The sequence below is a fragment of the Orcinus orca genome, chromosome 13 (assembly GCF_937001465.1).
Source record: "Orcinus orca chromosome 13, mOrcOrc1.1, whole genome shotgun sequence".
In the NCBI taxonomy this organism is placed as follows: Eukaryota; Metazoa; Chordata; class Mammalia; order Artiodactyla; family Delphinidae; genus Orcinus; species Orcinus orca.
Window position 1 is genome coordinate 34,227,464 of NC_064571.1, and position 12,132 is coordinate 34,239,595.

Genomic DNA, 12,132 nt, shown 5'->3' on the forward strand with positions numbered 1-12,132 from the left:
GAAGTGGGGTCAGGGGAGCCATTTCCACTTGACATCATAATAGCATTAGCTTGGAAAAATTATCTGGAGCCGTGTAGAGAACACACTGGATTTAGTTCAAATCCACTAAGTCTGGCTATTTAGAATAGATTCCTTTGTACAGTCGATCCTGCTTGTTACACTTGACATGAAGTACTTAGCAGCCCTACAAAAAGAGAAAAAGTATTTGTAGGTATTTAGTAAAGTAGAGTCATTGAATAAAAAATAATAATAATAAAGAAAGGGCAGAAAAAGAAAGATCCATCAGGATGAGAAATGAATAAACAGGGATGGAAATGGGGAAATAAAACAAGTTTCAGTTTCGATTTGTAATTCATCTTTTTAAAATCTATTTCAGGCCTGAGTTATATTGTAGCCCAGGAATATTTAGTCCAGACAAGGCTAAATGGTAAAGACAGGCTGATTTTTAAAAAAAAAATTTTTTTTTTTTGGCCACGTCACGTGGCTTGCGGGATCTTAGTTCCACCACCAGGGATCGAACCTGGGCCCCCTGCAGTGGAAGGGTAGGGTACTAACCACTGACCACCAGGGAAGCCCCAAGACAGGTTGATTTTTAATAGTAACTCATTCAACATTAAATGTGTGTAGCATTTTCTTCATGACTGCTTATATATGCTCTGGGAGTCCTCAGATAGCAGTTTGAGCTTCACGTCTTTCGACTGGTTTTAAATAACTTTTCAGCTAGGCAAAAAGATTTGTCTTTTGGAAAACATCTCCCCCATTATTTTTAATAGTAATCAATATCAGGGAGAGAAGTTATTTACATCCTGAAACCAAAATGAACTTATATCTGTTAAAATACGATCGGCATATATTGCCAGAGTTCACTTAAATACCATGAGTTGTGTGAGTCTCAGAATGCAGGCTGGAACCAGCAGTATCAGTGTCCCCTGGGAACCTGCCAGAAATGAAAATTTTCAGCTCCCCACTCCAGACATGCTGAATCATAAATTCTGCGGGGAGGAGAGAGGGAGCAGTGATCTGTATTGTAGCAAGCCTTCCCGGTAAATCTGATGCACACGCAAGTTTGAGAATCACTGCATTTGTGTATCCATAGTGGTGGCTTTATTTCCTAACCATCCTGTTTTATCACGTGGATAGGCTTTACCAACCAGGCCAGCTGTACTATATTCTTTTTTTTTTAAAGTACCATAGGTACTTTTAAATTTTTTTTATTTTTATTTTTTTAATTGATTAATTTATTTTTGCTGCGTTGCGTCTTCGTTTCTGTGCGAGGGCTTTCTCTAGTTGTGGCAAGCGGGGGCCACTCTTCATCGCGGTGCGCGGGCCTCTCACTATCGCGGCCTCTCCCGTTGCGGAGCGCAGGCTCCAGACGCGCAGGCTCAGCAGTTGTGGCTCACGGGCCCCGTCGCTCCGCGGCATGTGGGATCCTCCCAGACCAGGGCCCGAACCCGTGTCGCCTGCATTAGCAGGCAGATTCTCAACCACTGCGCCACCAGGGAAGCCCCTGTACTATATTCTAAAAAGTTCACTCATTCTTCAAAGATTGATCACACCTTGCCTGATGCTGTCTCTGCCTCAAGGTGTGATTGATCACACATTGCCTGAAGCAACCTACAGAATAGTTCTAGCATATGGGTCATATTTTCAATCATTATTAAAATCCTTACTTACGTTTTTTCTTTTTTAATTTCAAAATTTTTTGATATAAACGACATATAACATTGCATGTAACCTACACACATTCTTCCTTATATTTTAAATCATCTGAATTTACTTATAATATGACATACAATGTAAATGCTATGTAAATGGTTGTAAATACAATGTAAGTGCTATGTAAACAGGTGCTAGTGGAGAGCAAAGTCAAGTTTTGCTTTTTGGAAATTTCTGGAATTAAAAAAATTTTCTTTTTTATATTGAATCCTCGGATGTGGAACCTGCAGATATGAAGGGCCATCTATATATGGTTGTATCACCCAGGGCTTCTGCTTGAACCCTGACTGATACAAATTGGCAGTGGTGCCAGATCAAACCCAAGGCCTGCTTTTGTATCACTCCTGAGCCAAGATGGTTTTTATGTTTTTAGAGGGTTGTAAAATAAAACAAAGAATGTGTGACAGAGACTTTACATGTCCCACAAGGCTGAAAATATTTACTCTCTGGCCCATTACAGAAAGTTTGCTGACCCTTGTAGGAAAAGTAGGAGTGTAAAATTCTACGGCTACTTTTTGTTTTTGTTTTTTGTTTTTTTTTGCGGTACGCGGACCTCTCACTGTTGCGGCCTCTCCTGTTGCGGAGCGCAGGCTCCGGACGCGCAGGCTCAGCGGGCATGGCTCACGGGCCCAGCCGCTCCGCCGCATGTGGGATCTTCCCGGACCGGGGCACGAACCCACGTCCCCTGCATCGGCAGGCGGACTCTCAACCACTGCGCCACCAGGGAAGCCCTATGGCTACTTTTTAAACAGTTTGACAGTCCCTTAAAAACATAAACATAAATTTATCATATGGCCCAGAAGTACTGCTCCTACATATTTACTGAAGAGAAATGAAAATACATGTCTGTACAAAGACTTGTACCTGAATGTTTATAACTTTTTAATTCATAATAACCAAAAATCAAACAACGCAAAGGCCCATTAACAGCTGGATAGATAGACAAACTATTATACATCCATAAAATAAAAGGGAATTAACCACTGATACCCAACAACATGGATAGATGTCAAAAAAAAAAATGCCAAGTGAAAGAAGGCAGAGAAGGAAGAATACATATTGCATGATTCCATTCCATTTATATGAGGTTCTAGAACAAGTGATATCAATCTATAGTGACAAAAAATGTACTAGTTGCCTGGGAGCCCAGTCTGGGGGGTTGACTGAAAAGGGGCTTGAGTGAACTGCCCAAGGCTTTTTTTTTTTTTTTTTGGCAGTTCTGTGCAGCATGTGGGATCTCAGTTCCTGACCAGGGATGGAATCTGTGCCCCCTGCAGTGGAAGTGCGGAGTTCTAACCACTGGACCTCCAGGGAAGTCCCCGGGTGGCTTAAACAACAGAAATTTGTCTCATAGTTTTGGAGGCCAGAAGTCCAAGGTCAAGGTGTTGGCAGGGTTAGTTCCTTCTGAGGGTTTTGAGGGAGAATCTGTCCCATGCCTCCCTCCTAACCTATGGTGGTTTGCTGGCAGTCTTTGGTTCTCCTTGACTTTGGATACATCAGTCTGATTTCTGCCTTCTCCCAGTGTATGTTTCTGACTCTGTGTCCCAATTTCCCCCATTTTATAAGGACACCAGTCCTACTGGATTAGGACCCACCCTAATGATCTCATATTTGCTTGATCATCTGCAAAGATCCTATTATCAAATAAGGTCACTTTCATAGGTACTGGGGGTTAGGATTGTAACATCTTTTGGGGTGGGGGACACAAGTCAATGTATAACAGTTGTTCACAAATTAATATAGAGGTGTAGGACTTGGCCTCATGAACATGGTCATCTCAACAAATTCCTCTCTTCCTTAGGCCATAAGTCTGGAATCTTTGCCTGTCTTTCTTGTCTATCATGTTATCTTGATCTAGGCCAAGTTCTACAGGGTAAGCATAATTGAATTGATTTGGTTTGAGGCAAACATTTAAACAGAGAAAAGACAAACATATGTACTCAATATTCAGCTAAACTGTTCACTCACTGATTTACGTTAAGGCCTTAAAGTAAATATTACCTATTTAGAAAGGTTACTTCATCTAAAATAGTGTGGCTGTAGCCGCAGTTGCCTTTACAAAGTCTATTTTTGAGACTTCTGAAGCTGTCATAGCCATAAATGCTACCAATAAACCAAAGGTAAAAATTACTTTTATTAATATAATTTTCTTCCCTTTTCAGAGCGTAAAGTTTCTAAAGGCTGACTTTTTCCCCATCCATTTATTTATTTATTTTTCTAAAATTTATTTATTTTTAAAATTTTTGGCTGCGTTAGGTCTTCATTGCTGCGCGCGGGCTTTCTCTAGTTGCGGCGAGTGGGGGCTACTCTTCGTTGGGGTGCCTGAGCTTCTCATAGCGGTGGCTTCTCTTGTTGTGGAGCACGGGCTCTAGGCGTGCGGGCTTCAGTAGTTGTGGCACGCGGGCTCTAGAGCGCAGGCTCAGTAGTTATGGCACACGGGCTTAGTTGCTCCACGGCATGTGGGATCTTCCCAGACCAGAACTCGAACCCGTGTCCCCTACATTGGCAGGAGTATTCTTAACCACTGCGCCACCAGGGAAGCCCCGTCCATTTATTTTTAAATGGAATACTTTATTCTAAAATTTTCTAATTAAAGAGTTAAGACATTTTTAATGGACAAAACTGTATCTGTCTGGATTTTTCTTTGTATTTCTTAATTTCAGCATAATATAAAAATTTCACAGAAAAGAATAATTCTATTGGAAAATAGAATAAAAAATTCACCCAAATGCCATGACCTAATATAGCTACATATTTTTTCCTGAAATTCTATACACATTACATTTAGATGTACCGATTGAACAGAGCATTTTTTTTCCTTCAAAATATAGATGTGCTTCTTCCTGCTAATAACTTTGTTAGTATAACATTTCCACTGTGTTTTTGTTCATTGAGAGGAAAACTATGTCAGATTTCTTTCTTTATACTAACCAGTTTACACATTTCCTAGGCTTTTCTTTATGTAATCGGTAAAAAGATGAACTTAATACCAACTAGCTAATCAACGACTAGACAGGGTTATAGTAATGTTCCAGGCACTGAAAAAGAAATTAGAGAAGGAGAAAAGACGTCAGTGTCCTTAAGAACTGGAAATCTAGCTGACGAATTTACAAAAGAAGTGCAAGATCTGAACGCAGATCAAATTCCTTACTGTTGATCTGCACATTATACTTCTAGGCCTGGGGAAGCTCCCCCAGGGCCATTGTGTGTCGGCTGCCAAGGGAAGAGATTCAGTGTGACTTGATTTCTTCAAGCTTTTTGCTCAGTGAGGCTAACAGGCGGTTGAGGGAATGATAATAATAAGGTAGTGAGATATCATTTATTATTTAATATGAAAGGAAAAATATGCTATTGACATAAGACATAAAAACAGAGATTCCTCTCCCATTTGGAATGAAAGAAACACATCAAGAGCGGTTGTTAATGAAAATGAGAAATTTCTACTACCCACCCTGTAAAACAAAGAAAACAAGCAATAGAACGTCGTAACACCCTACGCTTCTTTTATATTAAGTACTTAATTTCTGAATGTGGGACATTAATTATATTGTTGAGATTAAGCCAATTTTGGTAATTTGGATTTTCAAGCTCATTATCTCTTGTATCCAGATGCAAATATTTCATTCTAGGGACAGGGGTTTTACAGAAGATTTACCAAAAAGCAGGGTCCTCTCCACAGAGAGCTATTTATTTTCCATTTAGCAGAAGTCATGGCATAGAGCAAGTCCAAAATAGTGCAAATTACTACAAATGTCTCTGCTCAAACATTTTCAGTCTCTTTTGCATCAGGATAATTGTTTCCGTGTTTTAGTTTATTTTGTTAGCATAAACATGGTTTTGAGTTTGTCTGGATAATTTTTTCACCTTCCAAGTTCCTTTTGCCTGTAGCGTCCCAGCCTTTCTTAGGGAAAGGACTCAACACTTCTTCAAATAGTCGTTGTGATTTATAACCCTCTAAGTTAATTGGCTTGATAAGGGCTTCTGGGGCTTGAGTTCCAGGCATGGACACTCCAAATTCCCATTATATTGAGGACCCTTGTATTGACCAGCAGTCTTCACTCGGTTATTCCCCAAGCCCAAGTTATGGGATGTGTGAGCTTTGCCTCTCCAGAAGTTTTCCTCTAAATTCATCCTCCCGTGGAAACTGTTGGATAACCCAAACTTCCCGTCTAAATTAGCCCAGTTACTGACCCACGATTATAATTAGCAGCATACCCATTTTTCCATTCACTTCAGGAGCCAAAAGTACTTTCTCATCATGAGTTAATTCACCAGGCCAGGTCTTGGGATTGTTGTCCTATCACTGTTGCTAAAAGTAGTCATACGAAGTCAACAGAAGAGAGTTTCAGTACACAGTTCCAGCCTTGCTTGAAACTTGGGTTCCAAGTACTATTTGAACTATTTATTAGTTGTTATTAGTGCTATGTAACAAAGAACTTGGCTGGCTTTTGTCTCTGGTTACTGGGAGAGAGCCTCTAAATTATTGGAATTTCCCAAGTGGGAGGAGAGTCTTTGCTGTTCTTGGTGAACCCCTCAGACCCCACCTGAGTTTATGCTAATGAGGTGACTCATGGTGGGCACCTGGATAGTTTCAGGATGGAGGTTGGCTAGGCTGGAAAGGTCAACCATGTGATTAGAGGGTTGGGGCTTTGAGCCAGGCCCTATCAGTGCCATATGGGAGGAGAACTGGAGATTGAGTTCAGTCATGCGGCCAGTGATTCAATCATTTGTGTCTATGTAATCAAGCCCCAATAAAAACTTTGGACACCTGGAACTCAGGTGAGCTTCCTTGTTGGTTATACTCATTGATGTGCTGGGAGGGTGACCTGTTCTGAGGACACGGAGGGTTTGTGTTTGAGAGCCTCTCAGATCTTGCCCTATATGTCTCTTCATTGGGCTGGTCCTGATTTGGATCCTTTATAATAAAACTGAAATCATAACACTTTCCTGACTTCTGTCAGTTTATTTTAGTGAATTATTGAGCCTGAGGGGGTAGTGGAAACCTCCAAATTTGTGGCCAGTTTGTCAGAAATGCAGTGGCCAAAGAACCCAGGAGATTGGGCTGGCGTCTGAGGTGAGGGGAGTCTGCTTACTGTGTCCTTAGCTAAAATTTGATCTAACTCTGCATAGTTAGTATCAAAACTGCATCGCAATGAGGAAGTTACTTTAATTTTTTTAACAGAAGTTGAAGAATTTCTTACGCACACGTAAGAACACATGAGAATGCATAACCTGGTCAATGGTCCAATTAATTTTCTTCTTGAGATTTTTTTTTTACAGTAGACCTTCAAGTCCAAATAAAACAGGTTTTTTGTTGTTCTTGTTGTTTTAGTATATTGAAATGCAGCATGATATTCTATTAATGGGGTTATTTAATACAGCCATTATTTCAGCAGTTTGGGGTTAATAACCAGCTAGGTTACTTTTAGTTCTTAAGTAGAAATGAAATGATTAGGTCTTTTAAACAACCACTTGCAAGACTTGGACACTAAAGCTCTAAGAGGTGGGAATTCTACAGAAACACCAAGAAAAACCGGATATGTTGCTGAAGGTCTCCTAGTGACAAAGATTCAAGGGTGGCCCCAAAGTAGACACATCAACTTGTTTTGGGAACTTCAGAGGGGGAGAGAGGAGGGCAAATCATCTCCATGTCTCTTACCACATGGAGTCTTATAACAGAAGACCTTGCATATAGTAGGTGCTCAATAAATGAGATGCCATGAATAAGGCCCTTAAAGGTTATGTGAGGGCTGGATGCAAGTCCATGCGTAAGATTCTGGTTGCCTGCTGGTAGGTACTTTATGTAGTTTAATAAGCTTCAAGGACTGGCAGCTCAGAGACAGGGAACTAGAAGCAGTGTGAGGAGTCGTGGCTTCTAAATTATGCTTCTGAAACAGGTGTTTATATTTTCTGTTTCCAATTAGTGCTTTAAGTACTGACACTTCCAACATGGCCCCCATCTGGATGGGTGGAGAATATGGGGCAAAATCAAGCAGTCTATTCTACAGAAAATGTCTCCTCCTGCCCCTTGAAGAACAGTGATGAATCCTGAGTAGCGAGTGTGATGCTGGGGCTAAGATAGAGCAACTATCAAATGTGAAAGGTGACAAAAGTTTTCCAATCCAAATACTTGCTAGATGGCAAACACATCGTTTAAGTTCAGAAGGAACTTACATCATTCCCTTATTTTTTTTCTCCTTAAAAATCACATTTCGATTTAATTATGTAATTATTAATTTAAAAAAAGAACTTATATTGGAAACTACCTGAAACTGTATTTTTCTGTTGCTTATATTAAAAAGTATAGTATGATGAATCTCCATGTACTCATCATGCAGTTGGGTGAATTTCAGTTGTGAGAACTGAACCAATGTTGCCCTACGAAGCAAAGACTAATGAAAAAAATGTTCACTGAAATGGTAAAGATATCATTCGTGAAGAAATAAAACACTTTGGCATTTCTTTACATGTGTCTCTGCTGTCCAGATGAATTCATGCTGCTCCAGAGCCTTCAGAAGGCAGTTGTGGAGCTCCATTAAAAATGTCCCTGGCTTGGGCTTCCCTGGTGGCACAGTGGTTGAGAGTCCGCCTGCCGATGCAGGGGACACGGGTTCGCGCCCCGGTCAGGGAAGATCCCACATGCCACGGAGCAGCTGGGCCCGTGAGCCATGGCCGCTGAGCCTGCGCGTCCGGAGCCTGTGCTCCGCAACAGGAGAGGCCACAACAGTGAGAGGCCCGCGTACCACAAAAATAAATAAATAAATAAATGTCCCTGGCTTCTCAGTGGTCCTGGGAATCAAGGCCACTGACTGCAGTGGAAGCTTTTCCAGATACTCTTCCTTTGAAGGGGTGAGAGAAAGGAACTAGGGAATATTGGGAAATAGAGCATTAGAATTCCTGAATCCTCAGAGGACCTGCTGGGGCAAAATCCCCAAACAAAAGAGGATTAAACACTGATGATGGGACATGAAGAAACTCCCCATCATGGTACGTTTAAGGGAGCTATTAACACTTAGTGAGGAGCAGCTGGAAACACTTGCATTTCACCCTCACAGCTGGCTCTCTCGCTGGCCACATGAGGTTGTCATAATGACTTGGTAAAACACACCCAACTGACAAAATATTGGGAGAAAATATTTGCAAACGAATCAACAGACAAAGGATTAATCTCCAAAATATATAAATAGGTCATGCAGCTCCTTATTAAAAAAACAAACAACCCAATCAAAAAATGGGCAGAAGACCTAAATAGACATTTCTCCAAAGAAGACATACAGATGGCCAAGAGGCACATGAAAAGCTGCTCAACATCACTAATTATTAGAGAAATGCAAATCAAAACTACGAGGTATCACCTCACATCAGTTAGAATGGGCATCATCAGAAGATCTACAAACAACAAATGCTGGAGAGGGTGTGGAGAAAAGGGAACCCTCTTGCACTGCTGGTGGGAATGAATGTAAATTGATACAGCCACTATGGAGAACAGTATGGAGGTTCCTTAAAAAAACTAAAAATAGAATTCCCATATGGCCCAGCAATCCCACTACTGGGCATATACCCAGTGAAAACCATAATTCAAAAAGACACATGCACCCCAATGTTCACTGCAGCACTATTTACAATAGCCACATCATGGAAGCAACCTAAATGTTCATCGACAGACGAATGGTTAAAGAAGATACGGTACATATACACAATGGAATATTTTTCAGCCATAAGAAGGAACGAAATTGGGTCATTTGTAGAGATGTGGATGGACCTAGAGACTGTCATACAGAGTGAAGTAAGTCAGAAAGAGAAAAACAAATATCACATATATGTGGAACCTAGAAAAGTGGTACAGATGAACTGGTTTGCAAGGCAGAAATAGAGACACATGTAGAGAACAAACGTATGGACACCAAGGGGGGAAAGCATGGGTGTTGGTGGTGGTGGGATGAATTGGGAGATTGGGATTGACATGTATACACAAATATGTATAAAATGGATAACAAATAAGACCCTGTTGAATAAAAAAATAAATAAAATAAAATTCAGAAAAAAAAAAAGAAGTTGGAAGTTTGCAACAAGGAGAGAACCCTCACCTGACCATATTGGCACCTTGATCTTGGACTTCCATCCTCTATAGCTGTAAGAAATAGGTGTCTGTTGTTTATAAGTCACCCAGTCTGTAGTATTTTGTTATAGCAGCCTGAAGGGGCTAAGACAGTATTGGAACAAATATCATTTTTCTGTGTTTTTAGAATGACTCATGAGCTGACAATCTATTTAAATATTCGCATCCCACCAGAATGTTTCAAATCAGTCAAGTACTCCTTGACACGGGGTGGTGGGCAGGGGTGAAGGAAGGAAAGAAGAAAGACAAGGCAAAAAAGAGGAAGTGGCTTATTTATTGAAGTTATTTAGGCAAACAGTAGAGATGGTGATGGCATCAATTCCTCATCCTCTAAAAACTCCTACCCTTGGTTTCAAGATAGAAAATCTCACCATCTGAGCATTCTCTGGCAGCAATACTCAAGCATACATCTGGAAGTTTTAAATGTTGAAATCAGTAATTATAGGAGAAAAAAGTTCGGTGAAGGAAAAGAAGAGGAAAGTAAAGTGGAAGAAAGGGGAGGAAAAGAAGAGGGGGAGGTATTCCCAGCTGTAAATTTGAATGTAAGCTCCATAACAAGGAAGGACATTTTGTCACTGCTCTACTTATAAGACATAGAATAGAGTCTGGTATTTAATAGGGACTCAGTAAATATTTGTTGAACAAATCATGGGATTGTGGTGCTACTGTGGTGTTGATGGTTAGGTGTACAGCAGTTCAGGCAATGTGCCCCGCAGATCTCCCTTTAAGAAAGAATTTACCGTTCTGTAGTAGAAGTGCAGTTGACTGAGAGCCGCCACCTGGCAGCATCTTTAGGCTCTACTTCCATTTTTAAGCTGAAGCCATGCTCTTGCTAATGACTGAATATAGAGGTGGGTGCCAGTTCCTGGCCATTTCTGCCCAATGTGGTCTCCTTTAAGGGGCAGTCTTTGCTCTGGAACTCACTGTTGGGGTGGTGAGACCCTGTCAGATGTCCATCACGGTCTGAGGCTTTCTGCTCAATCCTGCTTCCTACGTCTTTATCTTTCAGAGACATCTCTGCTTCCCCCACACCTCAAACCTCTTGTACTACTAACTCCATTTCAGTGTTTGCTTCCTGATGACCTAAATGACACAGGTCTGACAATTTGCCTTGAAGCCTCATTATCACTTTGGTGCTGGATGAACTGTCAGGTTCTGAGTTATTCTGGGTGTTTCAGTCTTCCCAGATCTCAACAGTCTTCCTGGTAAGGTTATGCACCCAACTCTCAAGGATTGTGCTACTGAAAATGTGATCTCTGGACTGGCGCCCATCTCCGAACTATTTCTTATTACCTGTCCACAATGAGATGAATGCAGAAATTGAGAATAATCATTTAAAACCTTTTATGACAATTTGGCATCACTCCAACAACTAAGGTCTGTGAACTGGTTTTCTTGAGTAGGGTATAAGATTAGTTTGGATGTTGTTGAACTCACACTGTGAGTCCCAAGTTGTGTGGATTGTGTAGTAGTCATATGTAGTAGGACCACATTGCAACTTGTGATATTTTGAGGTGACTCTAACTATGTATAAAATCTGGAATCTATTTCTTTCATCAAGAGATAATTTAATCTTAAAGATAACTTTAAAGGATAAGTTGTTGGAAATGGCAATTGACGAAGGATTGAAGATGAATTTTGAAAACGTCATCATTTGTTTTATTTTACTTTTTTAAAATATTTATTTATTTGTTTAGCTGCGTCAGGTCTTCGTTGTGGCACCCTGGGATCTTTAGTTGGCTCCTTGGTTGCAGCATATGAACTCTTAGTTGTGGCATGTGGGATCTAGTTCCCTGACCAGGGATCGAACACTGGCCCCCTGCACTGGGAGCATGGAGTCTTAGCCACTGGACCACCAGGGAAGTCCCTGTTTTATTTTAGATAAAAGTTAAAAATGGATATTCTTAGCTTGCAGAAATTTCTTTGAAAACTCTTCTCCCATTCCCATCAACTTAACTCTGTTTCTCTACTGAGTGTAAAAACAAAACAGAGAAACAGTTTAGATACTCACCACCCTCAACCAGAAGCCTTATCTTTAATCCCAGTAGACTAGAAGAAGAAACCAGAAGAAAGCTCATTTGCCACTTAAAATACTTTAGTATTGACACACACGGTGTTTGTTCAAAGTGCTTTTGTAGGCATTTAATATATGGAATCGCTATTTCATGCATAACTTTTCGTTAAATTACGATTGTGGAATAAAGTCAGGAATGTAAAAACGATGCTCCTAATCGTTCAAGTAGCAATATGCAATCTGTCTTTTTTTCCTCTTATGTTTGTTCTGATTTCATTTATTG